A 21,123-nucleotide genomic window follows, 5' to 3' on the forward strand; every position below is an offset into this window, starting at 1 on the left:
ATGGCCTGCCGCTGCTCCCAGGCTTCGCACAGAGCATGCAGCTGGAGCTTATGCTGAGGCTACTCTTAGCACGCTCTCAGCTTCCTGAGTGCATGCTGTTTTAAGGCAGCTGGACACAGGGATCATGGAGGCCCACTGCTGCCGGCTGGAGCATCTCCGCACTCCAGCTGACCAGCGCCATGGCGGACCCCTCTTTCACAAAAGCGGGATGTGGAGTGTCTACATGTGCACTCTTTTGATTTAGTTTCTTGAAAGGGGACGATCTTCCTGATACGGGATCAGGGTTCTGATTTCAACACCTGCACCCCGTTCTTCCAGTTTTCTTTTGAAAGGTGGTGTTGCACGTGTAGATGCTTCTCCCATTCTTTTGCAAGAGGGCCCCATATTTCGATGTTTCGTGCACATATAGACACAGCTCATCTTTCTGCTTCTTGAATGGGTGAAGATAACTCTTAGGAATTAGATATTTGGAGCACATGTTCTTGTTTAGAAATTTGCTTTTCATAAATGTCCAGCATTTCAACAAAAACAGCAACAAAAAAAGATGGCTCAGTGTTTAGTGGTCTTACGGACTTGGATTAAGCCACAGACCTCCCTTGTAACCACGGGCAAGTCGCTTAGCCTCTCTGTTATCTATTCGTAAAATGGCAAGAATAGTCCAGGCCGTCTTCAAAGGGAGTCTGTGAGAATGAATGTGTTAGATTGAGAGGTGCTCAGATACTCCAGTGTGGGGGGTGGGACATATAATTATCCAATACAATATTTGTTTGAAAATTAGTTTTATCTGCAAAATTTCTAAATCTGTGGCTATGGTAAATGCAGAAAGGAAATGCAAAAGTGGAGTGCGCACAACCGAAGCAAACTCCTAAGCCACATTGACAGAAACATTTTCATAGTATTTTCCCTATTCAATATTTAAGTATCAATTCAAAATATCAAGGTTGTTTAAACATATTTTTAAATAATGGTAATGATATTATTATTATTGGTTAGTCAGTTTCTGCTCTTTTCTGCTGAGATTTGGTTATATGTGTCTGTTCCCTACTTACACTTTATTTGGTGTTTCCTCAGGTTACTGCCCGATACTTCCCTGAGTGTGACTTTCAAGATGATGCCCCAGTGATGCAGAGGTAGTAAGTATTTAAGACTCTATGTACAGCCATGCTAACTCCCTCCCAGAGTTTTTGCTAGAACTGTCATCTGTTTCTGAATTCATTTATGCACAAAGCTTGGAAGGAAATGACTGTAAGATGAGATGGTTCCAAAATGGAAGGTGCGGTTTCAGACACTGTGATTTCACAGCTTATTGTTCTCTTGTTCAAGAATTCCAAAAAATGGCTTGTTGAGCTTGGATGAGAAATGCCCAGTGGACCCATCATTGGTGCAGGAAAAGGGCACAAAAACATACAAATAAAAAATGGCATTAATATCTATGAGCAGCAAATAAAAGGCACTGATACATGACCAAATTTGTCACGCGAAACCAAAGCACTGACAAACACACGGTATTGGACTGCCGTCTGCCTGTTTGTGAAGGTCCTGCCAATAGCGCTAGGAATTCTACTCTGAACCAAGGAGAGCATATTTTCTCTCAATCTTGGAGTGTCTTGTTTAGGGGACCTACTTTAAATCGTGCTACACCAGGGATGAATTTCACTTGGGGTGTTCCAACTCTGACTGTGTATTGTTAGCCTTTTGTCACTCTGTGTCAGAGATGGAGCTTCGTATAGGCTTTTCACACCTAAAAGGAAAACATTTTCAGCCTTTCACCATTATACTTTGGGGAATAAATTTTCCAGCAATTAGCCTAAAATTTTTATTACATCCAAAAGCACTTTCCACAAACCACCTTCTCCTTGTCTGATAGAAAAATATTCACGGCACAAACCTGGGCAGATCTGATAGCCCAGGGCTGGAGAGAGTGTGAAAAAGGAAATGTTCTGCTTTATTTTATTGTTTGGTCCCATTTTAAATCTTTATGGGTGAATTAAATAGTTAACTACAAATTTCAGGAGATCTTTCCTAAGATTTATGTTTTACCATGTCCTCATTTGCCAGTCTTCAATCTCCATTTAATTCAGTGGAAAACTTAGCACCCAAACCATTTATGATGAAGACAAAACCATTTCCATCCTTTATTTCAGACACTGTTGTTGGCTTTTGGCAGGTGTTATGGTATGACTCAATCACTGGCCACTGCGAATTGGGATTATGTTTTAAATTGGTTGGGAGGGCTCTCTTTCTCAAGGAGATCAAATATAAAAGAGTTTGAGGAAAAGACCTAACAAGAAGAGAATACTAAGAAAAAAAATGGTGTTGCAGAGGTGTGATTAGCTTTATAAGAGCCACTGTGTTATGTATGCTGTCACCCACTCTCCAGTAGTCACAATGAAAATCTGAACAGCCGCTTACACCTAAAAGTAGATAACGGATTTTGCAAACTTACGGCGCAAATCCTTCAGCCTTTCGTTTCATGGAACCTCAACTGCTTTTGTTAGGAGAAAGATTGGAGCCCAGATGAAGAACGGACTGAAAGGGTATTTAACTGCTATTAGCGTTTGTTTGAATGAGTAGTCAAGTATGGGATGTATTGCACGGTCATTCATCGCATATACAGAGAGATTGCTAGTGACACTTATACTCTTGAATTGCCACAGGCAAATGTGGGGTGCAAAATGAGGACAAAAGCAAACTTCAATGAAGAAAATTAAGGATTCTTTTCTTTAGTGTGACTCAGTGTCCAAAGGGAACTAGAATGTCCACTCCCTACAAACCCACCCAACAGCATTGTAACAACTTTCTACAAGTAGATTAGTGAGTCAACCATGTAAACACATAGTTAAGGAGCTTTTTATATTGTTGGGTATTTCAGAACAGGAAAAATAGGCTAAGAATACTACTTAATAGGGAATTTTTAACATGCACTGGGTGGAATTTGTTTCTGGGACTCTAACCCTTCTGCTTAGTGCTACTTTGGCTTATTGAGTAAGTTAGTAAGAGTCGTAAAATGCTTATTCTTGATCTCCACTGATTACCTTTTATTGTTGTGCTTCTCTTCACTATTGTGGCGCTGCACTGATATACGGCATCTGGTGGAGATGCACTGTGTTGATGGCAAAGTGCTCTCCTGGCGACATAATTATTCCACTTCAGTGGGAGATGAAAGCTATGGCATCTTCTGCTGGCACTGTGCAATGTGACGCTGGTTTAAAGTTGAAGTAACTTAGGTTGCTTATGAGGGTGGGGTTTTTGTACACCTGAGTGACAAAAGTTGCATCAACTTTAGTTGTACTATAGAAAAGCCCATTGTATTATGAAAATCTGAGCACCTAGTTAGGCTCCTGTGAAGTTAAAAACAACATTCAATGAATTTTTGGCGAATTATAACCCTCTGGAAATGATGGTTTCTATGAGAGAAATACTAGCAAACCTTGCCTTGATTAGCATGAACTACAGTGTAAGCCAGGGTAGTCAGTCGCAAACCTCTGGCCAAATCAGATCAACTCTGTCAAAGTCAGTGGCATTTTACTGGATTTACCCAGGCACATATGAGAACAGAATTTGGCTCACTGACTGCAATTTTCCACTGAGTTCATACCAAAGCCACCTCTTTGGAGCAACCTTTTACTTTCCAAAGAACCCAGAGAACTTGAGCATGAGAGAAGTGCAGCATCCAATTTGGGTCGAGGGGGCCCAGCAGTTCCTAGGCTGCGCTCCTGCTGGGATTCATCTAACAACTTAAATGTTTGCTAGGTAGTGTGGTGGACTGGAAAGTCTTCAGGGATGGGTTCATAATGGGGTTTGTAAATAAAGATGTCAAAGGATGTAGATGAACTTTTTTTTCTAACAATGTTTTGCACTTTTCTTCTTAAAAGCAAGTTTCATATGTTATTTCTACTAGTGAAAGATATTTTACACTAATGCGTTCCACTGTGCAGGATAAATAATTGGGTTTATATGTGTATAGCATATGTAAACACAAGTGCACAGGTGACAGACTGACACTAATATGAAGAAACCTTATGGAATGAAGATACTCTTTATTGCTAACCTTGATGAGCTAGGGCTAATGGCTTTGGAGTCCGTTGTAAGAAAAATGCAGTTGTAGGGGTGTGGTATTATATGTATGTTCTCTAGCAGGGATGGGGAATAGAATCATAGAACTGGAAGAAATCTTGAGAGGTCATCATGGCACTCATGGTAGGACCTACCATCTTCTAAACCAGGGGTTGGCAAGATATGGTCCACCAAGCCATTCAGTCTGGCCTGCAGCTGGGCAGGAGTGGGAAGAGCCCACAGCAAAATCTCTCTGCTCCTGTTGGCCAGTAACTGGCCAATGGGAGGTGAAAGAGTTTGCTTGACTGAGTAGTGCAGTACATTTTCTCAGCCAACAGGAGCTGAGAGATTTTGCTGGGGCAGGGGCAGCATGTGCCCTTCCCCTAAGCACAGAAAGCCACATGGAACAGCCAATGGGCGGGAGGCTGCTGGTAGGCAAGGAAGCCTTCCTGTGAATGATGTTGGCCAGAAGCTGCTTAGGTAAGCACCTCCAGGCCAGAGCCTGCTTCTGGCACTGTATCCCAACTCCCTCCCAGGTCCTGCACCCACTCCTATACTTCTCCCCCAGGTCAGAAGTCTCTTCTGCAGTCACACTCTCTTCCAGACCATGCACTGCCCACATCTGCTGCACCCTCCTCTCCCCATCTCCAGTCACAGCTCCCTCCCAGACCTTGCACTCACTCCTACACCTCTTTCCCAGGCCAGAAGCTGCTCCTGCACCCAGGTCACCACCCAAATCCTTTGCACCCTCCTGCCTCCCTCTCAGATACTGGACCTGCTCCTATATCCCCTCCCCAGGCCAGAATCTTCTCCTGCACCCATAACCCCTTCCAGACCCTGTAGCGCAATGCTCTGGTCCAGGTCACAACCCCATCCTTCATCCAAACTTCTTCTCAGACTCTACACTCTATCCTACACCACAGTCTTCTATCCTGAGCTCTCTTCTGTACCCTACTTCCATCCCAGACTCCGCACCACTTCCGTAGAAAAACATGGCTCTTGATCACTTACCAAAATCTTGGAGTGGCCCTCATCAAAAATGATTGCCCACCCTTGATCTAGACTATGCTTGACGGGTGTTGGGAGATTTTGGAGAGTGGGTTACACAACCTCCCCAGGCAATTTATTCCAGTATTTAACCACCCTGACAATTAGCAAGTTTTTCCTGATGTCCAATCTAAATCTCCATTGCTGCAGTTTAAGCCCATTGCTTCTTGCCCTGTCATCAGACATTAAAGACAATACTTTTTCTTCCTCCTTGCAAAAATCTTTTAGACCCTTGAAAGCTGTTATCATGGCCCCTCTGTCTTTTCTCTTCCAGACTAAACAATCCCAGTTCTTTCAGACGTTACTTGCAGCTCATGTTTGTCTAGTCTTTTAATCATTTTTATTGCTCTTCTCTGGACCTTCTCCAATTTGTCCATATCTTTCCTGTAATGCGGTGCCCAGAACTGGACACAATAGTCTAGGTGAGGTGTAATCAGTGTAGAGTAGAGCAGAAGATTATGATAATAAACAATCAGCCTCTATAGCCATCCCCTTAGAAGAAATGTATATACTTGTTCAAGCCAGACAAAGAAGAGACTTTTCGATCGATAACCTGGATTTAGATGGACTCAGGGCCTCCTTCCTGATCCATGGAGGGTCCCAATTCTAAGGATGGACTTGGAAGGACAGAGTGAACTCTGATAAGTGCATTAGCCTGCCTGTAGGGTCTTTCATCTGAAATGCTTTTTATATTCAGAATGAGGTAGGCTGGCTTAAAATGGTGTGGTAACTTTTGTGCCTATAGTAATCGCACTCTCTGCATCTGAAGAAGCAGCAAGCAGGTCCACTTAGGGCAGGCTGCTTTTGCTGGGGAATACACAGTCTCGTCGGAGAACTGTGCAGCCCAGCCCTACCCTGGTCAGAAAGGGAGTGAGATCGAGGTCTCAGCCCAAAAGAGGCAACTGTTGGCAATCTGGAAGCCTAAGAACAGGCGCCCCTGCTGGACCACAAAGGGGACATCCAGGTTCAGTTGCTCTGAACTAAGAGTACACACTCATCTCTTTATTAATCCAAAATCATAAGGTCCATTGATTTAATCTGCTAACATGCATTAAAGTGTGTTTTCTTTTCCTCATTTTTGCCAGTGTTTCCAGACAGATCTGAGGGGCGAAAAGGACATTTCAGCTTCTTTGATTCCCACCTCCCAAAGGACACAGATTTTTGCTTTTCCCATTTTCAGATTCAGCAGGCTACAAGAAGGACGGGGTGTCATTTAGCTGTTAAAGAGTTTTTCACTGATCAGTGCGGAATAGCATCATTAACACAGGGAAATTACCATGCTTCATTGTACTCTGTCCATGGTACATTAGAGGCCCTTTCCTACTGGTGAAACTGGGCCTGTTCTTCTGTGAGATGAGGGGACCCATTGGCAGTTCCTTGGCAAGTTAGACAGAGGAACTATTTAATGAAAGAGAGAGTAGCCTAATGGGGGAAAGAAATTGAATGTGACATGTGCAGGGAAAGATACCAAAAGATTGATCTTTAAATTATTGTACGGAAATGTTTATCAAGCTTCCCTGAGTAGACTTTGCTTGAGAGAAGATCCTGCAATTTGGGGGAAAACAGATTAACAGGATTTTTTTCAGTGTGTTTTACAAAAATCAAGCTTTCCTTTCTATTTCTCTTCTGTGTGGCAAATTCTGTACTGGCTTGTAGTGCTTAGCTTTCCGTCTGCAAAATGCTGTATTAGCTTTGGGTGAAGGATGCAGACCTGTGTTCAAAAAAGGCCTGGGTTTTACAAATAGGTTTTTAGTTTAATAAGATGAAACCAATTAACCAGAAAATTCACTGCCAATGGATTTTACAAGTACATAAAACTATATCACTTTTTCTCAAACCATTTTATCATTGGCCTTTAAATTTTTCCTTCTCTTTGCTCAGCAGTGGTACAGCATAGTAATGGATTTATCCACAGATCTGTCCCTTCCACCTGCTCCCGAGAGCGTTGGTCTCCTGCCCTGATTTTTTAATATCCATAAATATTTTGCCTTTTGGTCTCCCTCTGCTTCAAGTGTTCAGTGTAGGAGTGGGTGGGAAGGGGAAGAGAGACCACACTAGAAAAGGGACCGGACTGGGAGAGGGTCGGACGGGGGGGGGCGGCCGGAATGAGGGGGGGCCCGGGACCGGACTGGGGGAGGGTCGGCCGGGGGGGGCGGCCGGAATGAGGGGGGGCCCGGGACCGGACTGGGGGAGGGTCGGACGGGGGGGGGCGGCCGGAATGGGGGGGGGCCCGGGACCGGACTGGGGGAGGGTCGGACGGGGGGGGCGGTCGGAATACGGGAGGGCCCGAGACCGGACTGGGGGAGGGTCGGACGGTGGGGGCGGTCGGAATACGGGAGGGCCCGAGACCGAACTGGGGGAGGGTCGGACGGGGGGGGAGGTCGGAATGAGGGGGGGCCCGGGACCGGACTGGGGGAGGGTCGGACGGGGGGGCGGCCGGAATGAGGGGGGGCCTGGGACCGGACTGGGGGAGGGTCGGACGGGGGGGCGGCCGGAATGAGGGGGGGCCTGGGACCGGACTGGGGGAGGGTCGGACGGGGGGGCGGCCGGAATGAGGGGGGGCCCGGGACCGGACTGGGGGAGGGTCGGACGGGGGGGGCGGCCGGAATACGGGAGGGCCCGAGACCAGACTGAGGGAGGGGCGGCCGGAATGAGGGGGCCGCGGCCGGCGCGGGGCACAGAAGAACGGCCCCGGTCTCCTGGCCTTGGAGGCTGGGGCTGGCCGGTCTCTGCTCCATGCTGTGGCGGTCCCTGCCCTGCAGCGCCTAACGTCGGAGGGGAGCGAGTGGTGTGTTGGGGTAGTGGCCGGAGCTGAGCATCCCCGCCCCGCCACCTCCGGCCCTCCGGCCCAGGAGCCCTGTGGCACCTTGCAGCCTAAGGCGTGTGTTTGGCACGAGCTGCAGCCCGCTCCCTCCCCGGTAGCTCTTAGTCCTTACGGTGTTCCCGGACTCTGCGTTTGTGCTGGAAGAGCCTAACAAGGCCACCCTCTGAAACGTGTTCCTGCCCTAGCAGCCCCGCTGGTCTCTCCGGTCGGCCTCCCCGGCTCCCTTGTCTTTATCTGTTAGGATGTTAGGAATTATTAAAAAAGGGATCGATAATAAGACAAAAGATATCATACTTCCCCTATATAAAACTATGGTACGCCCACATCTCGAGTACTGCGTGCAGATGTGGTCTCCTCACCTCAAAAAAGATATATTGGCATTAGAAAAGGTTCAGAAAAGGGCGACTAAGATGATTAGGGGCTTGGAAAGGGTCCCATATGGGGAGAGGCTAGAGAGACTGGGACTTTTCAGTTTGGAAAAGAGGCGATTGAGGGGCGATATGATAGAGGTATATAAAATCATGAATGGTGTGGAGAAAGTGAATATAGAAAAATTATTTACCTTTTCCCATAATACAAGAACTAGGGGACACCAAATGAAATTGATGGGTAGTGGGTTCAAAACTAATAAAAGGAAATTTTTCTTCACACAGCGCACAGTCAACCTGTGGAACTCCTTGCCCGAGGCGGCTGTGAAGGCCAGGACTCTATTAGGGTTTAAAAAAGAGCTTGATAAATTTTTGCAGGTCAGGTCCATAAATGGCTATTAGCCAGGGATAAAGTATGGTGCCCTAGCCTTCATAACAAGGGCAGGAGATGGATGGCAGGAGATAAATCACTTGTCTTCTGTTCTCCTTCTCTGGGGCGCCTGGCATTGGCCACCGTCGGCAGATGGGATGCTGGGCTTGATGGACCTTTGGTCTGACCCAGTATGGCCATTCTTATGTTCTTATGTTCTTATGTTCTTATGTTCTTATGCCTAGAGAGCCACCAGTGGCTTGTTGGTGACATTTACAAGAGAAGACCCCAGAGCTAATCAGCACTCTCTTAGAAATAGGTGTTTGTGCAAACAGTGGCCAATGTGGAGGAGAGGTCATAACATCTGATTGTTTCATTTGCTGCCTCCAGATGAGGAGACACATCTCCTAAAAACTCTAAGCACTGAAGTGGATGGGATGGAAGAATGGCCTGGTGACAGTCAGGTCATGTCGGAAAGTACCATGGACCTGGCTTCTAAACATTGATGCCTGGTCCTCCCCTATTTTCCATGAGGCACAGTGGTCTTTAGTCTTCCTCACTGCCTGTGCCTGTGTCTTATCCCACTGCTCAGGAGGGTAGCAGTAATTTAACAGAAAGGGGCTTGATTTCCACAGATGCTATCTCTGTAGTCCATTACCTCCAAATCCTCCACATCCTCATGGACCTCAGTTATGTTCTCTGGCAGTGAAGGAGCTGCTGTGGCCTGCAGTGGGGGATACTGTGAAGCTGAGATCTTCTCTTTACATTTCTCTTCATCCAGTTCTACCCGTTCTTCATCTTTCCTCCAGTTCGAAAAACACCTGCCACTATGATGAATTGGGGGCAAACTAGGGAAACTGCATTGACTTGGGCTGGCTTGTTTCCATCTCATCCCTGTCAAACTTAATCATCAAGGGACCTGTTTGCTATCTCTCTACAGGCAGAATTCTCCTTTCCCCTGAGGTCCATGGAAGTGCTAAGTAAAATATTGATGATGGGCTTTGAACCGTAATACATGGACTTCGCTAGTTTGCAGTAGTTACCAGCCAACACAGAGAGCTGTGAAGATGGTCTAATGATTGCTATATGTGTCTGGGCCCAAATCAGTATGTGCAAAATAAGAAGCTGAAGACTGCAAAATACGAACCTATGTCCATAAAAGATTTGAAGTAGCCTCTTGAAAAAATGCCTTCCAGATCGGGAAGAAGACCATGTATGAATTTTCAATAGTAGACGAGGCTTTATTTAATGTTCCATTTCCAGCTGTAATTTGAAACAGGATCTTTACTGACATAGCATTTCCAGTAAAAAGAGCTCCCATGGCCCAGGATATTTAAGCATTGCCACAATATTATTGTTTAAGTTCTGTTTCATACTTAGAACTATGTTTTCTACATAAGTCCTTTTTTTTTATTCAAAGGAAATGATTAAACTATTTATTAGGGGAGCTGTTTTGAAGGAGGAAATTTTTGGTAGATCTGATTTTAGCAGCAAACAAGACAGACTCTTCTTGAGGGTCTCCTCTGCCTCTGAGTCCCTCTCTAACCACAGCAACTTGTGAATGATGCACCTGTTCCAAAAAGCAGGACACTCCCTTACCCTTTTCTAGTAGCTGTAGCTGGAAAGGCAAGATTATTATTTTTGAAAATTGTGTTAAAATTCTAAGCTCTCACCCCACGAGCCAATGGCTAAAAGATGAAGCTAGAAAAATTCCAACAAGAAATAAATGGTAAATTTTTAATAGTGAGAGTAATTAATTAACTATTAGAAGTTGTAGTAGATTCTCCAAGGCTGACAATTATAAAATCAAAATTGGATGTTTTTCTAAAAGAACTGCTTTAGGCATTATTTTGGGGGAACTCTTATAGCCTCGTTCTTGTGGCTTCTGCAGCTCCCTCCACCTATCCTGTCTTCGGGGCCCCTGAAGGAGTACCGAATAGTCTTTCTCTGGGGAGCCATCAGTCCTCCCCTGAAGCTAGGTCAGTAGCCCAAACTAATTGAAAATAAAAAGCAGTCAAGTAGCACTTTAAAGACTAGCAAAATAGTTTATTAGGTGAGCTTTTGTGGGACAGACCCACTTCAGACTATATCCAGACCAGAACAGACTCAATATTTAAGACACAGAGAACCAAAAACAGTAAGCAAGGAGGACAAATCAGAAAAAAGATAATCAAGGTGAGCAAATCAGAGAGTGGAGGGGTGGGGGGGGAAGATCAAGAATTAGATTGAGTTAAGTATGCGGACGAGCCCCCATAGTGACTCAGGAAGTTCATAGTCCTCAGTGTCCCAAATGCAAGATCCATCCTAGCAACCCTATAGCTCATATTCATCTCCAATGCTCCTGCCAACTGTGGAGCCTTGATTCTGCCCTGCAAAAGTCTGGCTGTCAGGCTCTGCCTTCCTTCCTCTTTTGGGGAGTACCCTTTTCTGAGAGGGAAGGAGAGACACATCCTCCTCTTCTCCTTCTGACATGCCTCCCAATGGGCTAGGTGAGAGAGGAGCTCTGGCCCTTCCTTCTTGGGTTATGAGTAGAGCCCTACAAATCCAAGAATATTCATTGTATATCAGCGGGTAACCGCATGTGCGGATGTGGATGTCTGTATATTATGTTTGCAGCTGCAGATGCGGATATCAATTTTATATCTGCGCAGGGCCCTAGTTATGAGACTTCTGATCCTGGCCTCTGTAAGAGTCCTGGAATTTTCCCATGCCATTGGTAACTCCCTGGAATCACCTGTTCTTTTCCCATTTCAACTGATTCCTGAGGTTGTGTTTTATTCCCCCAAACCCGTAGGTTTGAAGAGCCAGTACACCTCGCCACACCTGTGTTGTACAAGAGGTATGGACTGACGATCACAACGATTCCTAGTCTTGCTTGCAGGCCACAGACTTAGTAGGAAAATGTGTGATTCCAAAGCATCTGCAGAGAAACAGCTTAGAGAAGTTGTGCCTCTCTGTCATAGGAAGCAGCCTGCATTGTCTCCTCCTGTTCAGGTCCTTGTGTGTTATTGTTCTGAAATCTAAGCAGTTGGGTAGGATTTCAGCCTTCCAGAAAGAGTGCTTTGTCTTTGTCTAACTTCTCTGTGCGTATGCCTTGAAATCACAAAATCACTAAGGGTGCATCCCCCTGTAGGTGCTTCCTCCCAGCTACCTCCATTCACACGTGCTCAGGCTCTGTCAGACCCTAAGGTTGGCTCTAATAGTGAAGAAGCCCTGGCTCCCTCGTCTTTACCTTGTGTCTCCCCAACTGCTGACCCAAAAAAGAAGCGACACCAAAGTGCTGCTTCAAAGTATCAACCTCTGCCATGTGTTCCTAAAGGCTTTCCTGGAACCCTGGTCTACTTGGAGCAAGCTGCTAACTTGAGAGTAATAATTTTGTCTGAGTTTTGTCAGAGAAATTCAATTAAGGAGGATTACAAACCCAGTTGTAGGCCTGTTTCATTTACAGTTGCAAATGAAACCCAGGCCACACACTGATCATTTCTATAGGAAGGGGGAGCGCTGCGTGATTTTTGTGCAGCTAGGATCAAAATTACCTGAATGTTCCTTTGTGCTGCTTCACTTATTACAGAAATGGGGGCAGTGGGGAGCACCTGGGGGATAAATGAAGAGGTGGTGGAAGGGCACGAGTGAGACTGGCTGGGGGGAACCACCCCTACTGTTTTTCAGTAGGAGGCACACTTCTCATGTACATATAATAAACTCCCTGTGGAGATTTATTCTGCTGTAGAAACACACCCGAAGGGGAAGAGTAAGCAGTTGTTTATTTTTCTTAACAAAGAGCCATGTTCTGTTTCCACAGCCCTGAATTGGCTCCAAATCCTGCAGGCACTGGGCTGAGGTGTGTATCTTGCTTTTAATTCTGAGTTCTGGGCTGCGCCAGACAACTTTTTTTTTTTTAATTCCTGTTCAGCTGTTCAAGTGTCTCTACAAACAGCTGAATTCCCCAAGTGAGAGTGTGGGGGAGAAAGCAGAGATGCTTTCCAGGTTGGAGCCAAACAATAGCTGCAGCCGAAGCTGAGCTGATGCTCCCCACCGGCACATCAGTCAGAACCTTCTGAAATCCTAAAAGGGGAGGATTTTGGTTATGTGAGAAGCAAAAGCAAGTCCTATGGCCTGTGATGGAGCAATATTTGCAACTGTGGAAGAGTCACAGGCCTGAGCTTCCCTTTGTGACAGGCTGAGAGCGAACAAGGGAACGATATTTGGCAGCAGTCTAGAGAGCCTCAGAAAGGCCCCCAGTTTCTTCTTTTGCTCTGAATCTGTTGTTACACTACGCTCCCTTAGGCAGGCAAATCTAGTGCCGATTTCAGTGGGATTGTTGTCTGGATAAGGACATGTAGGAACTCGCAAGCTGTGAGTTCTTAGTAAGAATAATTAGCTCTGGTATGTGTTCCCCTTTTGCCGATGAAATAACTGAGGTGCCCAAGGTGACTCAGCTGGTCCTAGCAGCCAGAAGTAAGAAATGTAGTCTGTAGCCTTGCAGTCCAATGCGCATGCTGACCTCCCTGCTAGTGAGCTTTCAAACATTGCTATGGACCTCCTCCAACTTCTTTTATTGCAGCTCTTCTCCGGAACTGTCCATCTTACAACCTTACTTTCTTCCAGATCGATTTTGGGGTTTGACTATCTTTCTATAGTTTCAACTATATGCCTAGAGGCTAACTGGATTCCCTACCAGATGAGGAGGGAAAAGGCCTTTTGTTCTAGGTTTAGGTAAGATACTGCCTTCAAGCACCTCTGTGTGACAGCCTGATGCTGCTGGTGTTGGAAAGATAACTCCTTTGTTTATGAATTCTCCAAACCTTCAGCAAGATCTGTCAAAGATTGTTCAGTGAGGTGTAACTGATACGTCCATAGGCCGTCCTGGGCTTTGCCACTTCTAAGGGGGAAATCTGTTCTGAGGGAAGGATAGGTGATATTACTGCTACTTTTTCCTCAAGGGTTTCCGATAGGTTTATGGGTGGGGTGAATGCCATAGGAGACTGCTTATAAGAGGTTTTGAATCAGTATATCTCCAAACAGCCATGACCACAACCCCTCTGCATCCAGTGACTTCCACCTTTAGACCACAGGCCCTTTGAGGGCCCCTTAGTGGATAACAAGATGGTGATGCCTCTTGCTTTTAAAAGAAGTGTGAACTGGAAAATGGTCTGGAGATGGGCCTGGATGGGTAGGAGAGGGTGTATGTGTGCGTAGGTGGGGGTTACTGAGAGGTCTCAATCTGGAGTTGTATGTGGTGCAAAATAGGGACGGGGGGAGGGCTTGCTCTCTTTTTCAGCTTGTTGCCCACAGCTGGGGGGCATCCCACTGTGAGACACCAGCATGGTTTCTACACTGAACCCAGCCTTTTGCAACTACTGAATGATTTCAGAATACAGGCATACCCCTGCTGGTAAAGATAAGAATGTGCAGCATTCACAATGAACACACCACTCCTTCGGTCCTGGAGGTGAACTTTCCAGGGCCAGCTTGAATAGCAGTGCTGGGAAAAGCAGACATCCCTGGAGCCAAATTCATCCCTAGTGCAACCTCACTGGAGTGAATTTGGCCTCTGCTACCTTTGCTATGCTATTTCTGTGAGCTAATTGGGGAATCAAGTGTTATCAGTCCAGTGCCTTTCACCAGCTTCCCATCTATGTAAAATATTCCTGTGGAGTAGCTCTCATGAATGTATTGCTGAGAGGATAAAGAAACTCCACTAGAGGTCAAGGGATTGACTCTACTGGACAAACAGCAAGTGATGAGAATCTGGATCAGAATGTCCTAGAGTGGCTGCCAGATGATTTAATCGCCAGTTAAATTTTTAATTTTGCTTTGTTTGTTAATGCAAACAAAAACAGTAGGCACATCTTTCAGTCTGAAGATAGTAGCAGGCTGATGGGGCTGCGGATAGGTCCAAAGACTTTGGTTTTGAGGAACTGGCCAGTTGATTTTGGTGGGATTGCTATTGGCTTGCACTAATGCAATGAAATCGGAACTCAGTGGTACAGTGCTGAAAAGCATCAGCTGAGAATTTGTCCTGCTAACATCCCCGAAATAAAATGTGAAATTCAGCAAAGTGCTCGGAAGAGTCTAAATGGGAAAGCTGGTGGTGTTTCGGGTTGGCGTGATTTGGTGTGATACACAGCATTTTGAATAAAGGGCCCTTGCATTAATGAGGTCTGGCAGTGTTGCTTTCTCAAATCCAGTACTGGGAAATAATCCTCTCCAATCAGCTAGGATCAAGACTGCGATACTTTTACTAACCTAGTTTAAAATCTCGGTTGAATCGTTCCTTCACGTTGGAGCCTAACTGGTTTAGAGCAAACAATGCATCCAGGCAGTAGCCTGTTCAGCAGTTTTCCTGGAACTCGCTGTACATTTTTGCTTTTTTGGAGCAAGATTTGTTTACGCGGCAGAAAAAAAATGAGCAATTGAATCATGAAGCTAGATAAAGTGCTGCGAGTATGCACTGTATGGGAGTCCTTTTCCACCAGATAATGACTTTATCTGCTTGCAATAAAAGAATTGAAAGACACGTGGGAAAGGAGGACTGAAACTCTCAGGATCCCATGATTCATTAATGAGGAAAAGGCCAGCCATTAATATGGGAATTAGTAACCCTCCAAAGTTGCCTCTCGTGAGCAGCTGCAGTCGAGAATGGCAATGGAGAATGCACAGATTTGACACTAATTCTCTTTCACAGCAGCTACGACTAAACGTACAATGTCTGTTAAACATCGTGTGCCACCGCCATGGGGGCAGTTTGCATGAGAGGGAGGAAAAACTCAGAAGAGAAGTATTGAACTGCCTTTCGCCATTCTGTGTGTGCAGCATTTGTAGATTCCAATGAGCCTATGGCTGGAGTGACACTGCCTGTGGGGGAACTTGAGTTAGTTGCTAGATATTGTTGTTGCTATAGGCAGTGGAGCAAAAATGCTGTACAATGGAATGCGGGGAAGGTCTGGAACTGGGTAAGCAAGTAGAGGAGATCCACTAATGCATTTTTGCAGATGATAAAAGGCTGACAGTTGAAGTCTGCTTATCAAAGAAGTAGGTTTATTAGGATCGTCCGTGCTGTCATTAAACAGGCTTCTTTTTGTGTTTCATTTTATTTTATCTTCCTGAAGATATTCAAGTTTTTTTAAAATCCACTTTTAATGTACCAGGAAAATGGCTAATTTAAATTTTTTTTTCTGTTAATACGTAAAAGGGGTATGAAGCATACAGTTCTTTCATCACCAGTGGAGCAGGTCCTCAGTGCAAAGCAAAGATTGCTTCTAAGCTTGGGCTTTCCTGGAAAATAAATCATCATAAAACAAGTTTGTTCCTAACAAGACGGCACCCGTAGTGGAAGCATCCCTTTGCACGAGCCTGATGCCTTCAGCCTGCACAGAAAACTAGGTAGGATTTGTTGCAACTTGTCAATAGAGAGGAGAAATGTTGGAAGACAAAAATGTTGCTTCTGTGGTAAGACATTCCAGTGATGAATGGACCTTTCCTTTTATGAATCATTGAAGCAACATGTGGTGATGTGGTTTGATATTTGCTCACAGGGAGAGAGAAGCTGCTACTTTTTTTGTCTTTTGAAAGAGATTGGAAGACAAGAAGTGAAACTTTAAAAACTGAAAACCCAAACACAACTTTGGCATTTACCTTAAGGGAAGTCTTGCTTGACCTGAGGAATATAGTCTCAGAGGGGTAGCTGTATTAGTCTGTAGCTTCACAAATAACAAGCAGTCCCATGGCACTTTCTAGACTAACATATTTATCAGATCAGGACTTGCAGAAGCACAGAGGAGTTACAGTGATCCAATATAAGTAAAAAGATGCTTAGTAACCAACAGGGTTTTGCTTTGGTTCCCAGGAGGATCTTCCAAACAACTGACAAATAAAAATTGCATTCCCCACCACTCAGGGATGACCGCAGCAATTCGCCATAATTGCATGGGAAGGGGAGTTTCAGTCAGTGACACCAAGTCAAACCCTGCTCTTGTAGAAAGTACCCTAGGATGTTACATGGCCACATGAAACCTCTAATTTGCATGTCTCACCCTAAAGACATTGGTATAATGAACTATATGGAACTATGGCATGATATGGGGTTGAATTGATACTGCTGGAAATTTTAATGCGAGTACAGGTATATCAAATTTGGTACTTAGGCTGCAAAGCCACTCCTCAGTGCTTTTTGGATGCTGGCTATAACACACAGTACTGATAAAGTGCACACACTATTAGGCTATCTGAGTTTAACTCTTAGCATATTTTTGTGTCTCCATTACAGAGAGAGTTATTTTTTTGTGTGTGGTCTCCTTAATGGCACAATAATAATAAACTGAAATGTTAACAAGGGGTTGCTTGATGAGGCATTTGTAAAGAAAATAACTTTTTAGTATGTGGTGTTCCAGGTAGTTGCTAGTTGTTTCCTTTCAAGTGTATGTAATTGGCACAAATTGGAAGCTATAAATGTCATTTAACTTGGAAGTTTTTAATCACCTTATTGCTTTACATTGGAGATAAACTTCATTAGGTTCCATTTTGGCATTCGCTCTGTTGAAGACAGTGATTGTAGTAGCTGTGATTAAACTCAAGCCTAGCTGGCATGGGGGAGAAGGTGGTATTCACAGGAGTGCATCTTGTTAAAATAAAGTCAAGAACTTGACTGAGGTATGGTAAAAGAGGTTCCTCTTGGTTACAGTTTCTTCCCTTGTTTCTAAGTGCTTGGAGATACTCATCAGAAAGAAGAAAAGTCTGAAGGTGGGCTTTTGGTTAGAACCCAGAGCAAGGAGCTGAAGAGAGGTTCTAACTGATAGACTGAGCTGTCCCAGTGCGTGATCTTCAGCAACTTACCTAGGGTATGTCTACACTATGCAGCTTTTAGTGGCAAAGCTGGGTAGTGTAAATGCTGTTTACTTTCACCCCCCCTCCCCGAGTGGCTCAGATGGAAGGCACAAACAGAAGTGTGAAGGGCCAGATTCTCAGCTAGTGTGTGACGTAGCTGCAACTGAGAACCATCTGGCTCAATATGTGTTATCCTGATCTGGTCTATATTATGTTTCAGTCTCCTCACTGAGTAGCTGTTAGGGTTCTGTGAAGAATGGTGCTGGAAGAAAAAGCAACTTTACGTGAAAAAGACGAGTGTGGTCGTTAAATGTAAGCATCTGGCACTGCCTTTTTGTCATGTGCGGGTGAAAGTGCTGGATCTGTATTACTTGAAATGGTGTTCCTTTTACACCTTTGTGTCGGCATCTGAAACTCATTATTTGCCTTCTTGTCTGTGGTTATAGGAGTAACTCATTGACGTGTTCAGGGACAGGAGAGGATCATTCCCATGCTCCCGTGTCACAGAAAATGATACCACTTTTGTAACATTAAGGAGATTCAGGAAATTTCTAAATGTGTCGTTGGAAATTGTAGACAGCAAATTAGCATCTTGGCCATTTGGCATGGAACAGATGGCTTTCTTGGAACACAATTTCTATTGCCGAGCTGTAGAAGTTCACATGCCTAATGATTTTTCATCTCTACAAGCACTTGCACACAAACTCATCTTTGGAGTCTTAGGCTGTAGGATTTGAAGATGTTGCCCCTCACCCTTATGAAATAATATATATCATAGAGGAACTAAAGTAGGCCAAGAGATACACGTTGAACGGATTGTTTCCCTTAAGAGAACATGGGTTGATATTTAAACACATCTTACTGATTAAACATCCAGCAATCCTCTAACTTTAGAATCCTTCATGGTTTTGTATGTTTAAATCTGTGGGGTTTAGATTTTCAAAAGGAGATAGACAGTTGAATGATATTTTTTCCGTTCATAGATATCAGCAATTTAGAAATTTATTCTTATGGAGGGTCATCTTCTTTCTACCATTAGGCATAACGGCATAAAACTGAATCTACAGAGCTGAACGAGTGGCCCCTTTCCAATATCCATTGAAGTAAATGTAAAAATTCCCATCTATTTCAGCGGGAGTTGGATCTAGCCCAAAGAGAAGATTATCCAACCTTGTTGTGTAAATGCAACTAATAGTCAGAAAAGCTACTCTGTTTATATTGTGACCTTCAGCATTTTGTTCCCTGAGAGTCTGATCCAAAGCTCCCTTGGAGTGAATTGGGGTCTTTCTATTAACTTAACTTTGGATCAGGCGGTTAATGTTTTTTTCATAACAAATTTGCTGAGTATTTTAGGCAGAAGATTATTTTTGTAACTGCCAGCACCACAAACACTACTTGGCATTGGAAAATCAAGCTGTGTTCTTTTTGTCTGCCTTAATTGCATTGCCAGTCGGAAAGATTCTGCAACCTGAAATTGACTTGACAGCTCTGTTGATATCAGAACCTAGTTTGCTTTCCCATGGCTGTATTGACTGCAGTCGTAACAAAAGTAAATCCTTGTTTTGGTTAATATAATGTCAGCAGATATGACCCAGCCACATACTCGGAGCTGATCTGTTTTCATGTAGCCAAATCTTAAAATGGTTTGTAATAGTTTTGTTACATCATCATTTCGTAAACCTCTTATTGTTGGGCAAATCCTCTTTTAGATTTGAAATTTATTTTCTTTCTTTTTCACTTATTTCCTTCTCAAACCCTGAAGATCCAGGTCTGTTCTGGGAGCAGAGGAGGGAACGTCTTTTAGTATCTTTTTATAGTAGCAAAACTTGTAGCCAGAAAAGATACTGCATTTGTAATGTTCCCATTCTTCTAGGCATTTAAGAAGGAAAATGATTGTGTGTGCGGCGTGAATATTCAGTACAGAGCTTTGGTAACTGAGTGGCTCTTTTCACAGCCATCCAACCGCACGCACATTCCTAAGCAATTACTTCATTCCCAGAGCTCCACACAAGTGTGGAACACACAGAATCTAACCAATTGCAAAACTCTGCTTACCTTAGAGCTGATTTTCTGTGGTGACCTTTTAAACCACAAATCTAATCCTCCACCTACCCCCAGAAACTTTTTCATCCGTTAGCTAAGTGGAGGAGACATTTAAAGTGGAAATGAGGCTGAATCGGTGGGTTATTTGTAGGAATTTTCTTTCCAAGCTTCTAGGTCCTCTTTGGCTCTAAGCATTCAGTAACTTCCCAGCCAAGAAACAAAACAGCAGTCCTGTAGCACTTTAAAGACTAACAAAATAATTTATTTGGTGATGAGCCTTCCTGGGGCAGGGCCACTGAAGAAGGCTTCAAAGTGCTACAGTGCTTTTTTGCTTTGTGGTGATACAGACTAAGACAGCTACCTCTATGTAAGCATTCCATTCCCAGCCAAGGAAAGTGTTTGTCCTTTCCTTCCTTCCCACCCCCCTTGTTTTGCATATTCTGACATACCATTTACCGCCATCTTCAGCTTTTGAAAGCTTTGTGTGCTTTCTCCCCATTCACAATTGCACAGATAAATCACCGGAGAAAATTTGCATTTGATGAGAATTTTTAGGTGACGTTGTTAAGTTTTATGTGCAGGTTATGCTTTGTGTTTAGTGGTTTAATTAAACCTAATCCTGAGCTTATCATCCTGTTCTTTCGAAGACAAACTTTTTTTTCTCCACTCTTCTTTTACTTTAAAATTTCTAAGTGGATGATAAGAGCACTTTAAAAAGCACCTTTTCCTTTTGCCACTAAAAAATCTTTAAGTGGAGGCAGTATTTTCATGTTGACACTAGGGGTTTAATTGCAAAATACCACAGGCTATAGAAAATGCCACATACTACTCCCACTTGATTCCAATAGTGAGATTGGTTCTCTGTATTTATGGCTTGACTGGTAGCGTGAAGTGCTGGAAATTTCCTGAGAACTAGGATAGTTCTTCCAAAATTTCCACTGAGTTTTCCAGCATTCAGATTTCTTGAAAGATCAGATAAGAATCCTGAGGGTTGGGTGTTATCCTGAGCCAATGACTATAAATAATAATAGAGTCCTGTGCTTGTTAATACTAAGAATTTTATGCAGCTCCCCAAAAGCACCAAAGCCATCAGTCTGTCGTCTTTTTTCTTCTCACCCCCAAGCTGGAGAATTCCACCTTAGCACTGTTCCTTTCCTCTGTGTCTTCTGTGCAAACTGCCTGTATGACCATAAGTCTGTTACTATATCTGGTTCCTTGTGAAGAGGAAGATAAAATTGTTCATGGGGTGTTGTTACTCTCCTTGCTGTTTAGCATGAGAACAAGCAAAGCATGTATTTAAGATGTTAATGAAATTAATGAAAGCCAGATCCCCAAAACAGCAAAGATTGTTGGCTGTCTGAGCAAGATTGTACATCATTTTAATTACAGATGAGCCAGAACTGAAACCAGATTTGAATAGCTTAGGTTCAGATCTCAGGTTTGCACTTTGGACCTGTTCCCAGTTTTAATTTTGGCTCATTTTATTTTTTATTCTGGCATGGGCCTGGGTCTTGTGATATCCGGCCTTTTTGTGCGTACAAGTGGGGGCCGCAGTGCTTGGCCTTGCGTGTGTTGGGTCAGAGGAACTT

At 44.1% G+C, this 21,123-nt stretch overlaps 1 protein-coding gene across 2 annotated transcripts in view; it reads left to right on the forward strand.

The window, feature by feature from the left end:
* The window catches only part of SEMA5B (semaphorin 5B), a 341,594-nt gene that overhangs the window by 100,049 nt on the left and 220,422 nt on the right, over positions 1 to 21,123 (forward strand). For both annotated transcript variants that reach the window (XM_075001545.1, XM_075001546.1), the window contains exon 2: positions 1,072 to 1,130. The gene's annotated coding sequence lies outside the window, so the exon portion shown is untranslated. The remainder of the gene's footprint in view (positions 1 to 1,071; positions 1,131 to 21,123) is intronic.

The sequence above is a fragment of the Carettochelys insculpta genome, chromosome 8 (genome assembly GCF_033958435.1).
Source record: "Carettochelys insculpta isolate YL-2023 chromosome 8, ASM3395843v1, whole genome shotgun sequence".
NCBI classification, from domain to species: domain Eukaryota; kingdom Metazoa; phylum Chordata; order Testudines; family Carettochelyidae; genus Carettochelys; species Carettochelys insculpta.